The sequence below is a fragment of the Anopheles darlingi genome, chromosome 3 (assembly GCF_943734745.1).
Source record: "Anopheles darlingi chromosome 3, idAnoDarlMG_H_01, whole genome shotgun sequence".
Taxonomy (NCBI): Eukaryota; Metazoa; Arthropoda; class Insecta; order Diptera; family Culicidae; genus Anopheles; species Anopheles darlingi.
In genome coordinates this window covers 14,211,467-14,223,665 of record NC_064875.1, presented here as the reverse complement: position 1 = coordinate 14,223,665, position 12,199 = coordinate 14,211,467, and the positions used below count along the sequence as shown (strand labels likewise).

At 49.2% G+C, this 12,199-nt stretch overlaps 1 protein-coding gene across 3 annotated transcripts in view; it reads left to right on the top strand.

Annotated features, from left to right (window-relative positions):
- Positions 1-12,199, top strand: part of LOC125954058 (uncharacterized) — a 48,421-nt gene that overhangs the window by 31,349 nt on the left and 4,873 nt on the right. The window contains exon 1 of one of the 3 annotated variants that reach the window (XM_049684047.1): positions 1,858-2,376. The exons of the other annotated variants lie outside the window; for them this stretch is intronic. The gene's annotated coding sequence lies outside the window, so the exon portion shown is untranslated. Of the gene's footprint in view, positions 1-1,857; positions 2,377-12,199 lie in introns of those variants that run through there. 3 annotated transcript variants of the gene reach the window in all.

Genomic DNA, 12,199 nt, shown 5'->3' with positions numbered 1-12,199 from the left:
TGGTCTGTAGGCGCTGGACCTGCTTTGAATGCTTTGAATGCGGTGTGTTTTATGCTGCTGTACAAGTCACTCGTGCGAGGCCACCACCGACATCCAAAACACCATATCCGTGCACCTCTCTCTCTCCTTCTTTCTCTCTTTCCTTCTCTCTCTCTGCTGGCAATAATGGCGGTGGTCAATCTCCTCCGCACGACTGCATTTGAATGCATTTTTGAACGTTGATGCTGCTGCTGCTGCTGCTGCTGCTGCCGCCATTGCTGCTACGATCGCTAATCAGCATAATCAGCTATCAATGGTACTACAAACTAGATGTTTGCCTCTCTACCCCCTGTTTCCTTCCCCTCTCGGTCACATGTAAATCGCGGCGCGGGGAGTGAGAGCGAATTGTGCATCGAGCTGCAGCTTTCTAATCAACTCGCTAATAACTCCCCAGCGCTCCCGGAGCAAAATGGTTTCCATGACGAGGACGACGACGATGGCCACGATTGCACAACACACAGACAGCACAAGCACGCCGCACCGTGTGTTGAGCAGAAGGGGAGGGAAAGTTGGCAGATTCCCCGAACCGAGCCCGGTACCGGGGGCCGGGCCGCTTCTTCGTTTTGTACCCTTTTTTACATACCAAAAGCTCCTCGCTTGCAGCACGGGGGTCCCCCTCCCTCCCCTCCCTCCCTCCCTCATCCCCCTCTCTCCGGGAGCCACTGATAATTGATTGCATCTACTAGCGATCAATCTGCATAGGCTGCTGAAATCATCCACTCATTAGGCGCTCCTTTCACTGAGATCAATGTGCGGTGCAGTGTGTGTGTGTGTGAGGGGAGGGGGTTTTTGGGGTGGAGAGGAGAGCCCCAGTGGGTGGCCTTAATTGGGCTTAAGCCTCATCCGGCTCTGATCGGCTTGTCCTATTCGTAGTGTTAGTTTAAAAGAGTGAGAAAGAGTGTGTGTGTGAGAGAGAGAGCGAGAGAGTGAGAGCGAGAGAGAGAGAGAACAATGCTCGGTTTGTGGAACGCCCGGTGGATCGATATCACTTGCTGCAGGCACCGCATGCACCTGTTTATGTAGCGCACACTCAGCGTGTGTGTGTGTGTGTGCTCACACGCGTCTCGGTATGCACTTTTGATAATTTCACTTTCCTCCTGCACCTCGCCTCCGCCCCGGTCCGGTCCGTGGCCAACGACCACTAAACCGGCCAGAGAAACCACTCCGGGTTGATGAGCAGCAACAGTAACAACAACAACGGAGCCGCCGACGGAATCGCTCAATGCACTCGATGCACCTCCGGTTCGAGCTGGTAGGGGAGCTGGTTTGGTTGGTCCGATAGCACGCGCCCCAAAGGAAAAACCACCCCGCCCCACGAGACATTCAAGGACCATCAACACCACCACCCGAAAACGATTTCCATATCCGATCGCTGATGGGTTGGCGAAGGGTTTTTGATTAACATTCCAGCGCCGAAACAGCAAACGGTTTCAAACCAGCAAGCAAGCACCTGGCTGGCAGGCAGTCCGGTTCCGTAGTTGCTGCTGACGGGCGGGCGGGCAGCAGACAGAGCAATCGACAACCGACCAATAGCCACCCTCAATCGCGCTCAATTCAGTGCGACGGTGGACTTTAGAGTGTCCAAAGCGTGCCACAGAAAGGCCTCCGGTCCGGTGCGTTCCGTGTTCCGTGAGTGTGTGTGTGTGCGTGTGCGTGAGTTGTTGAGAGATGTACTCCAGGAAGTTCCGCATAATTAGTGACTTAAGACGTACTTCCTTCGTACTTAAGAGGGTTGTCGCATTGCTTCGTCCGTGGAATCGAGGCACTGGTCATCGCGCGCTGATCTGTCAATTCGCCACACAGTGTGGCAACGTTCGTAGTGAAGTACAGCAGCAGCAGCAGCAGCAGCAGCAGCAGCATCAAGTGGGTCATGACTCTACAGTGCCCCAGTGATCAAAGGAGCCATTTGCAGGTGCGTTCGAGTTTGAAACCGAGTTCGAAGTAAGGAAAAACTGACCAAAAACCGCCAATGACCCAAAGTGGAAATGTCGTGCAGTTGTGTGCCAGGTGTGTCTATGTGCCTGTGTGTGTGTGTGAGTCAGTGCGTGAAAGACCTTGACCTCGGGGCCGTGGCGTGTGGAAGCACGAACAAAAACCAGGCGAAGCAATGTGCTGGCGACGCAATTATCGGCTAAATATCCGATCCAATTAGTGGCGCAAAGCGGTCGAACCAAGTCGAAGTGACACTACCTCCCCTTGGCATTGGCATTTCCCAAACGAAACTTTGGCTTTGACGTAGCAAACGGCAGCGGCAACGGTGAGAGTGGCTTTTGCCTCGTGCGTGCCATGCATGCGACGGATAAGCAGCAGCTAAAAGCAGGAACGAGGTGCCAGGAGGTACGAAAGGCAGGAACGAAAGATTAATGTTGTGTCGCGATACTCACAAACACACACACACGGACGCACGCACACTGACAAGCAAGGTCCCCTTGGGGCTTGGTGTCCCAGGGAGGAACGTGCCAGCTCCCAGTATCACGTTCCGCCACGCGCGCGCTCGGATCGTGCGCGTAAACTTTGCTCCCAAAACACCGAAAACAGCCAAGAGGGAGAAAGAGAGAAAAAAAAACACGTAACCGGAACGCTGGTAAGCCACCTGATGGGCCCGGTACCTCGTCGTTGCTGGTGGCTTAGTGGTGACGGTTATGGAGTTTGGTGGTGGTGGTGGTGGTACCGAGGGGAGTGTGGTCGACCTTTGCCTTCCACTTCGCCGTGGCTCAAGTCACTTTTTGACGCTCCTCCCTAAGCCACGCGGTACGCGGTTTGAAATGAAAATTAGCGAAAAGGCTGATAGCGACTAACGGCGCCGTGCGACGAAAGCAACGCAGGAGGGGCAATGGAGTTTGTGGTGGAAATAGTCACTTCCAAGTGACTAGGAAGACAAGCTAAGAATGGAGTCGAGTTTCTGTTGACGACCACGTGACGGGGAACTCTATTAGTTTGATCAAAGGAACACGGAGAAGAGCTAACTATGGAGGAATGGTGCACAAGGATGCGTTCCAGTAGGCTGTGGTGTCTACTTGAAGTTTGATTGCACCAGAACCATCGATGCTTCAATCAATGTCGAGTTCATCTCGTCACAGCACAAACATGCAGATGATGCATTCAGATTATGAGACAACGGGAACGTGATCAAGTCAATGCAGAGCACTCAGCAGAACTCTCCTAAGAACGTTTGAAATAGTTTTATTTGCCAAAATCTATTTGCCAACTATATTTGTAGCAATATTGCTCAGGATAATGATCAGGATGAGGTAGCTATTTTGCTGATTTGATGGATTTTGTTTAATTAATTCACTTTTGCAAGAATGGCTAGAAAAATATTTACCAGGTGTATGCATATGAAACCGCCCTCCGTGTTCTTATAGCTATATCTCAGCCAAATGGAACCGTAGAACCGTTCTCAATGTTTCATTTTGTTCGTTCGGCATCTGTTAATCAAAATCGGTGCGCAATAGTTCTAATTTCACACTACAACCAATATTTTCATTGTGTACAAAATGGCAAGTTCCGTCCTTAAAAACTGCAAAATGCCGACATCGATCATTTTCTGCCTCTATTTTCAAAACTAGGCGATAGAATCGCATCAAATGCTTATCGAAGCTTATGGTTAGCATGCTCTTTATGAAACACAATGCAAAGAGTGGTTTTAAAAAATTTAAAATGGCGATTTTAGAGTAACAAACGAGTATGGCGAGAAACCACCAAAAACGTTAGAAGACACCGAATTGCATACCGTATTGGGCGAAAGGGTTATTTGCGAGCTATACAAGCAACACTCTATCGATTTCGAACCGTAAAAACCGCATAAATCGACCGGAATATCGAAATTGATAAAACAGACCGATTTTGCCCGATGAAAATGCTTCGCCACTCCGTGGAAAACCGGCCAAGAAGACTATACAAGACCTCAATTGGGATCATTTATCGCTTGCGGCTAACTCACCACACTTGGCTCTATCGAATCAACACTCATTTGCATCGTTGGGACAGATACTGGCCGAGCAACGCTTCCATTCTTACAAAAGTTCGAAAAAATCGACCTGTAATTGGTTCGAAACAAAAGATCGCCTTTTTTTTAGCGAGGTATTTGTAAATTGCCTAAAAGATAGGAAAAATGTATAGCTAACTATTGCCATTTCTTTGAAGAATAAGAGTTTCTCCATTTTCGCAGAATAAACATTTTTTCTTGATAAAAAAAAGGCGGTTTCATATGCATACACCTGGTATAACCAGTTACGATCACATTCTTAATTTCTTTTTTTTCGGTGCGCATCATAGCAACAATGGAAAAAATCCTATTATTTTTAATTTTTAGAAAAATTTGGAAGTGATACAAGTGATGGTGATATTTGAAGAATAATTTTCTTCCCACCGTGCGTAGATATAAAATGAAAAATTATTAACAACCTGTTGGTTTAAAGCATACAGACTGTGCTGAATCTTTATCTTTAAAGCATATAGACTATGCTGATGCATATAGATTATGCTGAATTTTGATTAATCAAAAATATTTACACAAGCTTTTTCTTGGCAGATTACGCAATCAAAACATTCTTTTCAATGCCACCAAACAAATTAATCCGGGAAATCTGTCGCCCTGTTCAAAAGAAGTGCAATTTTGAGGATTCATTCTGACACTCCAAAAATCAAATGGTGCAACGGATGTTTGAACACTGCCGGTGGAAAAAACTTTTCGTAAAAGATTTTTGAAACAATTTTGCTCCATGAACTCGAACGTTTTCATGCGAAAAAAATAATAACTTTATCCTGCCTGGCATTCCAATGTCTCCGCCACAGTTTTCCCGACAATCTGTGGGACAAGTTTGCCACTAAATATGTCTCGTTATGAATCCACTCTCGCGCTGACACATTTTTTTTCTGCCAATTAAAATAATATTCTTAGTACCGAACTTTGTACGATGGTAAAATAATGAACGCTGCCGCTGGATAACTGTAGAAAGGACTAACAACGCAATGCGCGGGCTCTGCGGGTTCCCTTTTAAACGATGCAGCGCCATTTTGCCCACCGGGACGGGCCTTTTCCTAGAAAACAATTAACAGTGAGAGCAGCTACACATCAAACGCAGCATTCGCGAGCACTCGAGGTCCCCTCGGAGGGATCCTGGAAGCTGCCAGGCGCGAGCGAGCATCTCCCGTTCATTGCGGTACCGGTCCATCGTTCCGCGCGGCGTTGTAATGCTATTAATTAGCCTTCAACATCACGCACACACACACACACACAGTTTCGCGAGATAAACGCATACGCGATCCCTCGTGGGCATTATGATGCATTCCCGGTCCCGGCAAAACATGGCCGCTGCACTTGCGCTGCCTTCCGAGTCGAGTACACGATCCACTCGACTGACTGCTCGACTGCGCTCATCTAAACAAGCTGCTGGCTGGCTGGCTGGCTCGCCCGCAGCCACCAACAGCCCAGTCAACATTCCGGAAAAACTCATCAATTAGCCGGATCAAAAGAACGCATCCGCGCATTTAACTCGCCTTCGCAGTGTGCGTGCTCTCTCCGGCGAAGCATGCACGCAGCAGCCAACATGCCAACATACCGGCAACCATTTTACCGACAACAATTGACAGCTTCGCTGCCTGGCTTGCTGGCCTCCGGGTTTGCCCGGCATGTCTCACCAACGATTGGTGGCCACCGCGTTGGACGTACGCGCCAAAACAATTCCGCTTCCTAATTATCAATTAAACCGTTCCAGGCGGACGGTGCTGGACGTGTGGCCAACAGTGTATCGTCATTCGGGATCATCGCCAAATGGTGCGCCATTAGGCCGTCGTGGGTTAAAGGTAGTAGACCTCTGGCTTCCCCCCAAAAAAAGCAAAGTAAATGAAAAAAATAATCCCCGGGAAAACATCAACCAGCGAACGATGACCGCACCACACACTAACACACCGGGCCGGCCGGGAACACATCAGTTCCGGACCATTACACGGTCTCCAGCGTGTCGGTTCGACGGTTCCAAGCCCGGAGATCATCGAATCATCGACGGACCTCGGGCTCGGGAGTCATACGAGGCCCGAGGCCAATGTCCAATGCGGAGGAACTGGGGGTGCAATGTACACAAACGATGAGAGGGGTATGGGTGGCCAGGGGTTCGCACGATTCTGGACATTCTGGAGGCTGAGCCTGTAGCACAGCATGGCGCCGTATTGTGGCGCAGATGAAAGCATCCAGATGGGAAGTAACGCTGCTCGCGCTTCTCGCCGCGACCTAATCTGTCTACATGCTTCGAGCTCCAATTCCGGAACCTCCTACCCACCCCCCGGACGACAGAACCGAGGAACAACACCTGACACACACACACACGCACGCATTAGGCGCCGGAGCAATGAAGCATTACATTTCAACAGCTAGCAGCCGATCTCCGATCAATCCGAACATATTGCTTGTCTGCAATGTGCTTGTGGCTTTAACTCTGTCGCAATTCCCCACCCCCGCTTTCAGACGTGGGTGGTCGAACTGGCGCTGGCATTGCGGTCCGTGGTTCCGCGCCGAGTGCTTTGACCGTTTGACGCCTGGCCGGAGGCGCTGGCCTCCCGCGGCCGGACACCCCACCGCATTGCACAGCATTCTTTGCGTCAGCAGTTTCCGGTGCGTTGATCGTTGGGCGGTGTAAACGACTTTTTCGAATGTTATTTCAATTTTCGAACCACCACCACCACCAGCAACGCTCGGATGGGTTGCGGTGTCTACGGCGCGATGTTACACTTTTGCTCCTCTCTCTCGCTCGCTCTCTTTATTGTTCACTGTCCGCGGCTACGCACTACGGAATCGTCGGGTAGCACATCATCAAAGCTGTTAGAGAGTGGCCCAGAGCTAGAGCTTGGTGCTTGGCCTTAGATTTTTCCAGTTTTTTTTTTTGTCAGTTTCGCGCCACAAAACTGGCTTGGCAATCGAAGGGAGCGGCGCTCGATTGCAGAGCATATGCTGGGGTGCGTTAGGTGCCTACCTAATGGTGGACGACGCCATCGACGCGTGACAAAGCGTGATCATCACCGAGAGTGTGCGCGTTTGGTTCGTGGTCCGCTACGCAAAACCGACCTTAATGTGCACCGTTGGTCAACGCACGAATGGCCCACCAGCGCTGTGGACAGTGAAATTGTTTCCCGCGAATGTTTTGCATCCAGCCCCCGTTTTTTCGGGGGTGGTGTGGTGTTCTTTTTTCCCTATTTCCATGTCTCGCAAGCAGTTTTTCTTTTTTGCGGCGAGGAATGAGGGCCTTAATTTGCTCGACGTTGCACGCTGTAAGAATGTAGATAGTAGGTAAATGTGGATCGACGCCGAGCATTCGGCAAACAATTGACACACGATTTGGATTTGGATTTGCGACTTCATTAGAAGCGTAGCGCACCTCTCTCCAAGGGTCTCTTACAGATGGCTAGTGGCGATGGCAAGTAATGGCGAAAATTAGGCTTCGAATGGCTTTACTTTCCTTGTGCGAGTTGACAAAATTCTCTTGGACGTAAATATCGATGATCAATTGGGACACTAGTATTTCTGCACACGTTTTATTGGTTTCAAACTTCTGAACCTTAATTTTTGATGAGATGAGATGAGAAGACTGAAAATTATGAGCCATTCCGCCGTACGTTTGTTTGTTTTCTTCTTTGTTTTCTGTTTATCCTGCTGTATAGCCCAATTCATTGAGCATCGCTCCTCGATACAAATTAGCATCACTTTCAGCATCTTATGTGAATGTATTATATTAGAAATCACTGAAGAGCTTTTACCAAACTAAAAATTGTCCGTTCACGGTTCATTTTTTAGTTTATAATTTAAGTCTTCATTTCAACCCATTTGCTTGGTCTATTTCTACGTGCCTTTGTATGCTTCTAGCTTTTTTCCACAATTTTTCACTACACTTCCTCCATGGTTATCTCATTGTACGATAAACACGTTCAAGCAAACCATTTTTTAAATCTCGCTTTCTATTGTGTATCGTTTTGCTTGTAAAAATAAACACTTTTAAATGGAATTAAATAAGAAAACTTTAAGGAAAAAGTCGTAAGACAAAAAAAGGCCCAAAAGCAATCATAATATTATTAGCTTGCATAAGAACAATGTAAGAGTAAGTAAGCGAACGAAGAATGTAAAAAAAATCAAACAAACATCGATTAACAGTTATATGATTTGCTGTCAATTCTGATTGAAATCGCTGATAGAGCAAATTGGTAACTATCACACAACCAACTAGTCTATTGCCCTCAGCTAGTCCTCTTCACCTGAAGAAAATCAATGCCAGATACCATTCCCTACTAAAGCTATTCAGAAGTGATTTTTACCTTCAACAACGCCTTCAACACCATCTCTCTCGATTCAGCATCGGCTGCACGCAAGGTGATGAAACGTTATCATTACCGGACCGGATCAGAATAACGAATTCCGGTGTAACGCAACCAACCACACACACACACACACAGACATGCACAAACCCCGACAAACAGACAGACAGATTCCTATCCGTTGGGTCACGAAAGCATCTTCATCACAGCTCGCCAGCTCACCACGTGGCCACTTACCGCGACCGCGGTCCGGTCGCTGCTCGCACCTAATTTATGGTCAACGATTAACGATCCGTCCTCCGACCGGCGCTGCGGATCTCGCGCATCTATTGTTACTTACGCCACATAAATTTTATCGATTCAAACTGAGTAGGCATAGAACCGACGAATGTGTGGGCATCGCTCAAAATTGGTCACCATCTCCATCTTAATCATCTGCTCCAATAAATTACCAACCGATCCTGACGGCGGGCCGGGGAGCTGGAGCAGGGTGGAAGAGTGGAACTCGACAGCAGCACGACCGACCGCATGATGGAGGCGGTCGCGAGATAATTATTAAATCATTTAGAAAGCCGACAATTTATCCTGGAGCGAGGATTGAAAGGGCTTCGGGATTATACCGAACGACACCGACGGGCTTGGCATTTTGTGGAGCACACACACGGACACACAGGCACAGGGATGTTAGCTTTAATCGACTGGATCATGTGGTTTCCCCCCATATTAGACCGTGTGGTGTAATCCAATCCATCCTATTGCTGTTGCCGATGCTGCTGCTGCCGATGCTACCATCAGCTTCACAACACAATCATTGCCACCTCAAGCGGCACGGGCACCCCGGACCGATCCATGGACGATAAATCCGGTTCGGTCACATTTCACATTCCGGACGACCGGTGCGCGGCGCGCGACCTAAATCATAATTAAACGCAACATCTCCAATAAAATCAATCGCCTAATTGCCCCGCCATTGCCATCGCCATCGCAGCAACCCATAATGCCCCAGACGCTGCTGCTTCTCATATTGACATCGCGGCGGCGGCCAGGAGGCGGTTTCCATTCCTGAACCATTCCGGACTCTGGTCCGCATTGTCGCAGTGGCCAGGTCCAGGTCCAGGTCCCCGCATGATTATTCTATTCTCGGTAATCAAGCGGATAACCGGTCGTCGTCCCCCGATATCGATCAGGTTACAACGCGCGCGCACACAAACACACACACACACACACTGATGATCGTCGTGGGGCAATCGTCGTGACCACGTTGGAGCCACGTTTATCAGCCCTCTGGCCCTTCGATATACTATTTTGACAGGATCATTAACCCGCTAGGCATGCCAGGGAGCGGAGCAAACACACACACACTTGCACAAACACACATACACACAGGCGCACGCACGCAGACGGTTGGTATTTGTCATCCGATCCCGGCTTCTTCTGGGGAATGATTTATTGGAACGCACCACCGTTCGCCTTCGGTTCGGGGTCAGGTAGGAGGAATGGAAGGGGCGGCGGGGTTTCTGGATCGTGGTCCAGATCGAAGCCACTCCTAACCTCACTATATATGGATGGTGTAGTAACGGGATCGAAACAGGCGACAACTTTCCACTCCACGGCCTGCTCTGACCTATTCTGGAGAAATGAATCTCTAGATTCCGAATGGCCGACATGGCAATACGGCAATACGGAGGTGCCAACGCCAACGACGCGTAATGTACGCTACTTGCGCCTGGACTACCACCACCACCACCACCAATCGATTGATTGCCACTTGGCCGGATCGGAACAGGTCTCGTTCGCAACCGGGGATGGGAGCAACCGGGAACTTGAACTTGCAACATCTGGTCATCGCAGCAATGCAGCAGCAGCAGCATCATTGTTGCAGTCGCGATCCGTTGTTGGTGTTGGCCGAAAATTCAAGAAACAGGACACCGCCCCCCGCCGGATGGCCGTTGTGGTGAAAACGAAGCCGGCACTTTTCCGGCTGTCTGAGCGCATTAAGGCGCAGCAACTCGATACCACGCCACGAAGCCGACCTCCTCCGGAGTAATGTGCAGCAGCCGAACGCCGGAGCGCTGCGGATCCCATTTTTCGTCTGCATTTCGCGCTTCATTTCACGCCCGCGCGAACGACGACGGGGGAGTGCACACGAAGGGGCGTGGAGGAGGAAAGGCAATAAAATGGAGCTGGTCCAACCCGAAGGGGCCTGGGCCTGTGTCTTGTGGCGATGAAGATGGCGCAAAGCTCAAATATCATGCCCCCTCGTACAGCGACCGTGGCGCCCGTTTTCGACGACCGAATGCACGGTACACGGATAGTGTTACAGCCGTGGAGGATCCTTCACGGGTGCGACCGTGAAATACACGCGGAACGAACACCCGGCACTCGCGGCAGTCAGTAAGAACGAATCGCGGCAGCAGCAGCAGCATCTGCATCCTCTGCAGCGCCAATAATCTTCCCGATCATTAAATGCATCATTCTTCTTGGTTCAAGGTCTCTGCGCCAAGGCAGGAGGGAGGGGAAGATTGCTCCACGTGCAGGGTTTCGGGTTTCCTCGTGCTGGTGCTCTCCCCGTCTGCCATATGATGCAGCATGCCAGGCCAGGCGAGGCCAGAATCATGACACTGTGCCTTGTGTATCTCCTGCCAATTTGTTGCGATTCCTTCTTTCTCGCCTCGCCTGGAATTATGGACCAGTGAGTGGAGTGCAGGGACAACATACGTCCGTGGTGTCTTTGTTCCTTTACTCTACACTCTACAACAATAACATCCGGATGGCCCGAGTGGCACTAGCTGCCAGGTACCGTAACCATGCATACTTGTTTTTCCTTCTCGTTCTTACTGCGATCGAACACAGCATTGAACACAGTTGGGGTGGGGGGGAATGGAACAAATCACAAACCGATCGCAAAACGTGGGGAGAGCGCAGGAGAACAAATGGAACCATATCGGCAGCAAATTATGGCGGCGGCCGCCGTTTGTCGATAAGGGCACGAGCGTTGCACTTCGACTGCATTCCGAAGTGCAGTATCTTGGCGCGAGCCGCGTCCGTACTTCTTTGTGATCACAAAAAGATTGAGTGTAGTCGATGATGGGGATTCTTTTAAGAAAAAAAAAGCAATACGCAACCAGGAACAGGCTGATTTATCGCACGGGGGTTCCAGTGTAAGTCAGTGCAGCGGGTCGCCATTGAATCGGTTCAATGGGGTGGGCATCTGCATTGCCACAGCATATCATTATCGCTTAATGGCGGATAAGTTCCCGTTGCCAAGGCGCATTTATTGGTGCATTGAATTGAAGGAGTGAATTGTAACACCTGCATGATAATTTTTTTTTGGGGATTTCGATCAATACAAGACGATTGGGTATTTTGGCGTATATTCCCGTAGAATACAATTGTCGCGACATTTTAATCGATCTCTCAGGGAGTCTTATCTATAATTCCAGATAGTCAAATTGTATAAGAAACCATTTTTGAGAAGAGTCTAAATAATATTTATTATTAAAGAATGTACAAAATAACTTTAAAACAATGGAGAACATGAAGGAATTAGACAAGAAGATCGCGTCGGACTTTCAACTGCAAAACAACTTTAAGTCTATGTCTCGCTTTATGTAACCCGGTGATGCAAGGTCAGATTTGAGAGAGGAAGAGCAAAAAAAAGGCATTAAATTGACTTCTACGACGGGAAACGGGACAACAACATCATGCCACCCAACCGCGTGCCTCGCGAACGCGTCCAACGCTAAGGCAACAATCATTAGTCCATTATGTGCAGCAGCTGACCACAGATTCCGCCATCCATTAAGGCCGCCGTGTAGCTTCTCTCCTAAAACCCCGATCATCGATCTCAAACCGT